Here is a 7,906-nt window from a genome sequence, read left to right on the forward strand (position 1 = left end):
ACTCTTCATGTTTTCGAACACCACTTCAAGTTCCTCCTATTTTTGCGACGGTTTCATGCTCCTCATGTATTTCACTCCTTTTGAAGCTCTTCATATTTTTCAAACGTTTTCAGGCTCTTCATGATTTTCAACCCCACTTCATGCTCCTCCTATTTTTCAGACCGTTTCATGTTCCTCATATTTTTGACACCTTTTGAAGCTCTTCATATTTTCTACACCTTTTCAGGCTCTTCATGTTTTTCACCACAGCTTCATGCTCCTCTAATTTTTCAGACCATTTGGTGCTCCTCATATTTTTCACAGCTTTTGAAGCTCTTCATATTTTTCACACCTTTTCAGGCTCTTCGTGTTTTTCAACACCACTTCATGCTCCTCCTATTTTTCAGACCGTTTCATGCTCCTCTTATTTTTGACACCTTTTGAAGCTCTTCATATTTTTCACACCTTTTCAGGCTCCTCCTGTTTTTGAACACCGTTTCATGCTCCTAGTATTTTTCAGACCATTTCATGCTCCTCATATTTTTGACACCTTTTGAAGCTCTTCATATTTTTCACACCTTTTCAGGCTCTTCAAGTTTTTGAACAATGCTACAATGCTCCTCCTATTTTTCAGACCGTTTCATGCTCCTCATATTTTTGACCTCTTTTAAAGCTCTTCATATTTTTCACGCCTTTTGAAGCTCCTCATATATTTCACACTTTTTCAGGCTCTTCATATTTTTCAACACCACTTCATGCTTCTCCTATTTTTCAAACCCTTTTATGCTCTTCTCATTTTTGACACCATTTGAAGCTCTTCATATTTTTCACAACTTTTGAAGCTCTTCATATTTTTCACACCTTTTCAGGCTCCTCATGTTTTTCAACACCACTTCATGCTCCTCCTATTTTCAGACCGTTTCATGCTCCTCTCATTTCTGAAATCTTTTGAAGCTCTTCATATATTTCACACATTTTCAGGCTGTTAATGTTTTTCAACACGGCTTCATGCTCCTCCTATTTTTCAGACCGTTTCATGCTCATCTAATTTATGACACCTTCTGAAGCTCTTCATAGTTTTCACAAATTTTCAGGCTCTTCATATTTTTGAACACCGCTTCATGCTCCTCCTATTTTTCAGACCGTTTCATGCTCCTCTTATTTTTGACACCTTTTGAAGCTCTTCATATTTTTCACACCTTTTCAGGCTCCTCCTGTTTTTGAACACCGTTTCATGCTCCTAGTATTTTTCAGACCATTTCATGCTCCTCATATTTTTGACACCTTTTGAAGCTCTTCATATTTTACACACCTTTTCAGGCTCGTCATGATTTTCAATAACACTTCATGCTCCTCCTATTTTTCAGACAGTTTCATGCTCATCTAATTTTTGACACCTTTTGAAGCTCTTCATATATTTCACACCTTTTGAAGCTCTTCATATTTTTCACATTTTTGAAGCTCTTCAGATTTTTCACACGTTTTCAGGCTCTTCATGTTTTTGAACACCGCTTCATGCTCCTCATATATTTCAGACCGTTTCATGCTCCTCATATTTGTGACACCTTTTGAAGCTCTTCGTATTTTTCACACATTTTCACGCTCTTCATGTTTTTCATCATGACTTCATGCTCCTCCTATTTGTCAGACCGTTTCATGCTCCTCATATTTTTGACACCTTTTGAAATCTTCTTATACTTCACACCTTTTCAGATTCTTCATTTTTTTGAAAAGAACTTCATGCTCCTTCTATTTCTCAGACCGTTTCATGGTCATCTCATTTTTGACACCTTTTGAAGCTCCTCATATTTTTCATTCCTTTTGAAGATCTTCATATTTTTCACACGTTTTCAGGCTCTTCATATTTTTCAACACCGCATCATGCTTCTCCTATTTTTCAGACAGTTTCATTCTCCTCATATTTTTGACACGTTTTGAAGCTCTTCATATTTTTCACACCTTTTCAGGCTCTTCATGTTTTTCAACACTGTTTCATGATCCTCCTATTTTTCAGACCGTTTCATGCACCTCATAATTTTGACACCTTTTGAAACTCTTCTTATATTTCACACCTTTTCAGACTCTTCATGTGTTCGAACACCACTTCAAGTTCCTCCTATTTTTGCGACCGTTTAATGCTCTTCATATTTTTGACACCTTTTGAAGCTCTTCATATTTTTCACACCTTTTGAAGCTCTTCATATATTTCACACATTTTCAGGCTCTTCATGTTTTTCAACACCACTTCATGCTCCTCCTATTTTTCAGACCGTTTCTTGCTCATCTAATTTTTGACACCTTTTGAAGCTCTTCATATATTTCACACCTTTTGAAGCTCTTCATATATTTCACATTTTTGAAGCTCTTCAAATTTTTCACACCTTTTCAGGCTCTTCATGTTTTTGAACACCGCTTCATGCTCCTCCGGTTTTTCAGACCGTTTCATGCTCCTCATATTTTTGACACCTTTTGAAGCTTTTAATATTTTTTACAACATTTCAGGCTTTTCATGTTTTTGAACACCTCTTCATGCTCCTCGTATTTTTCACACCATTTGAAGCTCTTCATATTTTTCACACCTTTTCAGGCTCTTCATGTTTTTCAACACCGCTTCATGCTACTCCTATTTTTCAGACCGATTAATGCTCCTCCTGTACTTCACACCTTTTGTAGCTCTTCATATTTTTCTCACATTTTCAGGCTCTTCATGTTTTTCAACACCGCTTCATGCTCCTCCAATTTTTCAGACCGATTCATGCTCCTCAAGTATTTCACACCTTTTGAGGCTTCATGTTTTTCAACACCACTTTATGCTCCACATATTTTTCAGACCGTTTCATGCTCATCTCATTTTTGACACCTTTTGAAGCTCTTCATATTTTTCACACCTTTTCAGGCTCTTCATGTTTTTGAACACCGTTTCATGCTGCTCCTATATTTCAGACCGTTTCATACTCCTCATAGTTTTGACACATTTTGAAGCTCTTCATATTTTTCACATCTTTTCAGGCTCTTCATTTTTTTCCACACCACTTCATGCTTCTCCTGTTTTTCAGACCGTTTCATGATCCTCATGAATTTCACACATTTTGAAGGTCTTTATATTTTTCACATATTTTCAGGCTCTTCATGTTTTTGATCACCGCTTCATGATCCTCCTATTTTTCAGACCGTTTCATGCTCTTCATATATTTGACACCTCTTGAAGCTCTTCATATTTTTCACACCTTTTCAGGCTCTTCATGTTTTTCCCCACCACTTCATTCTTCTCCTATTTTTCAGACCATTTCATGCTCCTCATGAATTTCACACCTTTTGAAGCTCTTCATATTTTTCACACCTTTTCAGGCTCTTCATGTTTTTTATCACCGTTTCATGCTCCTATTTTTCAGACCGTTTCATGCTCCTCATATTTTTGACACCTTTTGCAGCTCTTCATATTTTTCACAAGTTTTCAGTCTCTTCATGATTTTGAACACCGCTTCATGATCCTCCTATTTTTAAGACCGTTTCATGCTCTTCATATTTTTGACACCTTTTGCAGCTCTTCATATTTTTCACACCTTTTCAGGCTCTTCATGTTTTTCAACACCGCTTCATGCTGCTTCTCTTTTTCAGACCGTTTCATGCTCCTCATATTTTTCACACCTTTTGAAGCTCCTCATATTTTTCACACCTTTTCAGGCTCTTCATGTTTTTGAACACCGCTTCATGCTCCTCCAATTTCAGACCGTTTCATGCTCCTCATGTATTTCACACCTTTTGAAGCTCTTCATATTTTTCACAACTTTTCAGGCTCCTCATGTTTTTGAACACCGCTTCATGCTCCTCCTATTTTCCAGACCGTTTCATGCTCCTCATATTTTTGACACCTTTTGCAGGTCTTCATATTTTTCACACCTTTTCAGGCTCTTCATATTTTTGAACACTGCTTCATGATCCTCCTATTTTTCAGACCGTTTCATGCTCTTCATATTTTTGACACCTTTTGAAGCTCTTCATATTTTTCACACCTTTTCAGGCTCTTCATGTTTTTCCACACCACTTCATGCTTCTCCTATTTTTCAGACCGTTTCATGATCCTCATGAATTTCACACATTTTGAAGCTCTTTATATTTTTCACACATTTTTAGGCTCTTAATGTTTTTGATCACCGCTTCATGATCCTCCTATTTTTCAGACCGTTTCATGCTCATCATATATTTGACATCTCTTGAAGCTCTTCATATTTTTCACACCTTTTCAGGCTCTTCATGTTTTTCCCCACCACTTCATTCTTCTCCTATTTTTCAGACCATTTCATGCTCCTCATGAATTTCACACCTTTTGAAGCTCTTCATATTTTTCACACCTTTTCAGGCTCTTCATGTTTTTTATCACCGTTTCATGCTTCTCCTATTTTTCAGACCGTTTCATGCTCCTCATATTTTTCACACCTTTTGAAGCTCTTCATAATTTTCACATCTTTTCAGTCTCTTCATGTTTTTGAACACCATTTCATGCCGCTTCTATTTTTTAGACCGTTTCCTGCTCCTCATATTTTTCACTCCTTTTGATGCTCTTCATATTTTTCACACGTTTTCAGGCTCTTCTTGTTTTTCAACACCGCTTCATGCTCCTCCTATTTTTCAGACCGTTTCTTGCACCTCATATTTTTCTCACCTTTTGAAGCGCTTCATATTTTCCACACCTTTTCAGGCTCTTCATGTTTTTCAACACCGCTTCATCTTCCTCCTATTTTTCAGACCGTTTCATGCTCCTCATATTTTTGACACGTTTTGAAGCTCTTCATATTTTTCACACGTTTTCAGGCTCTTCATATTTTTCACACCTTTTCAGGCTCTTCATGTTTTTGAACACCATTTCATGATCCTCCTATTTTTCTGACCGTTTAATGCTCCTCATATTTTTGACACCTTTAGAAACTCTTCATATTTTTCACACCTTTTCAAGCACTTCATGGTTTTCCACACCTCTTCATGCTCCTCCTATTTTTCAGACGGTTTCATGCTATTCATATTTTTGATAACTTTTGAAGCTCTTCATATTTTTCACACCTTTTCAGGCTCTTCATGTTTTTCAAGACCACTTCATGCTCCTCCTATTTTTCAGACCGTTTCATGCTCATCTCATTTTTGACACCTTTTGAAGTTCTTCATATTTTTCCCACCTTTTGAAGCTCTTCATATATTTCACACGTTTTCAGGTTCTTCATATTTTTCAACACCGTTTCATGCTGCTTCTATTTTTCAGACCGTTTCATGCTCCTCATATTTTTCACACCTTTTGAAGCTCTTCATATTTTTCACACGTTTTCAGGCTCTTCATGTTTTTCAACACCGTTTAATTCTGCTTCTATTTTTCAGACCGTTTCATGCTCCTCATATTTTTGACACCTTTAGACTCTTCATATTTTTCACACCTTTTCAGCCTCTTCATGTTTTTCACACATTTTCAGCCTCTTCATGTTTTTGAACACCCCTTCTTGCTCCTTTTATTTTTCAGAGAGTTTCATGCTCCTCATGTATTTCACACCTTTTAAAGCTCTTCATATTTTTCACACCTTTACAGGCTCTTCATGTTTTTGAACACCGTTTCATCCTCCTCCTATTTTTCAGACCGTTTCATGCTCCTCATATTTTTGACACCTTTTGAAGCTCTTCATATTTTTCACACCTTTTCAAGCTCTTCATGTTTTTGCACACTGCTTCATGCTCTTCCTATTTTTCAGACCGTTTCATGCTCCTCATATTTTTGACACCTTTTGAAGCTCTTCATATTTTTCACACCTTTTCAGGCTCTTCATGTTTTTCAACACCAATTCATGCTTCTCCTATTTTTCAGACTGTTTAATGCTCCTCATATTTTTGACACCTTTAGAAACTCTTCATATTTTTCACACCTTTTCAAGCACTTCATGGTTTTCCACACCGCTTCATGCTCCTCCTATTTTTCATACCGTTTCATTCTCCTCATATTTTTGACATCTTTTGAAGCTCTCATATATTTCACACCTTTTCAGGCTCTTCATTTTTTTCAACACCACGTCATGCTCCTCCTATTTTTCAGACCCTTTTATGCTCTTCTCATTTTTGACACCATTTGAAGCTCTTCATATTTTTCACACCTTTTGAAGCTCTTCATGGTTTTCACACCTTTTCAGGCTCTTCATGTTTTTCAACACCGCTTCATGCTCCTTCTATTTTTCTGACCGTTTCATGCTCCTCATAATTTTGACACATTTTGAAGCTCTTCATATTTTTCACACCTTTTCAGGCTCTTCATGTTTTTCAACACCGCTTCGTGCTCCTCCTCTTTTTCAGACCGTTTCATGCTCCTCATATTTTTGACATCTATTGAAGCTCTTCATATTTCTCACACCTTTTCAGGTTCTTCACGTTTTTCAACACCACTTCATGCTCCTCCTATTTTTCAGACCGTTTCATGCACATCTCATTTTTGACACCTTTTGAAGCTCTTCATATCTTTCATATTTTTGAAGTTCTTCATATTTTCACAGGTTTTCAGACTCTTCATGTTTTTCAACACCGCTTCATGCTCCTGCTATTTTTGAGACCGTTTCATGCTCTTCATATATTTGACACTTCTTGAAGCTCTTCATATTTTTCACACCTTTTCAGGCTCTTCATGTTTTTCCCCACCACTTCATTCTTCTCCTATTTTTCAGATCATTTCATGCTCCTCATGAATTTCACACCTTTTGAAGCTCTTCATATTTTTCACACCTTTTCAGGCTCTTCATGTTTTTTATCACCGTTTCATGCTCCTATTTATCAGACCGTTTCATGCTCCTCATATTTTTGACACCTTTTGCAGCTCTTCATATTTTTCACAAGTTTTCAGTCTCTTCATGATTTTGAACACCGCTTCAAGATCCTCCTATTTTTAAGACCGTTTCATGCTCTTCATATTTTTGACACCTTTTGCAGCTCTTCATATTTTTCACACCTTTTCAGGCTCTTCATGTTTTTCAACACCGTTTCATGCTGCTTCTCTTTTTCAGACCGTTTCATGCTCCTCATATTTTTCACACCTTTTGAAGCTCCTCATATTTTTCACACCTTTTCAGGCTCTTCATGTTTTTGAACACAGCTTCATGCTACTCCTATTTTTCAGACTGTTTCATGCTCCTCATATTTTTCACACCTTTTGAAGCTCCTCATATTTTTCACACCTTTTCAGGCTCTTCATGTTTTTCAACACCGTTACATGATCCTCCTATTTTTCAGACTGTTTCATGCTCATCTCATTTTTGACACCTTTTGAAGCTTTTCAGATTTTTCTCAACTTTTTAGGCTCTTCATGTTTCTCAACACGGCTTCATGCTCCACATATTTTTCAGACCGTTTCATGCTCATCTCATTTTTGACACCTTTTGAAGCTCTTCATATTTCTCACAACTTTTTAGGCTTTTCATATTTTTGAACACCGCTTCATGCTCCTCCTATTTTTCAGAGAGTTTCATGCTCCTCATGTATTTCACATCTTTTGAAGCTCTTCATATTTCTCACAACTTTTTAGGCTCTTCATGTTTTTCCACATCACTTCATGCTTCTCGTATTTTTCGGCCTGTTTCATGCTCCTCATATTTTTGACACCTTTTGAAGCTCTTCATATATTTCACACATTTTCAGGCTCTTCATGTTTTTCAACACCATTTCATGCTCCTCCTATTTTTCAGACCGTTTCATACTCATCTCGCTTTTGACACATTTTGAAGCTCTTCATATTTTCCACACCTTTTGAAGCTCTTCATATTTTTCAATCGTTTTCAGGCTCTTAATGTTTTTCAACACCGCTTCTGGCTCCTCCTATTTATCAGACCGTTTCATGCTCCTCATATTTTTGACACGTTTTGAAACTCTTCATTTTTTTCACACCTTTTGAAGCTCTTCATATTTTTCA

Source organism: Dama dama, unplaced genomic scaffold, assembly GCF_033118175.1.
Source record: "Dama dama isolate Ldn47 unplaced genomic scaffold, ASM3311817v1 ptg000088l, whole genome shotgun sequence".
Lineage (NCBI taxonomy): Eukaryota > Metazoa > Chordata > Mammalia > Artiodactyla > Cervidae > Dama > Dama dama.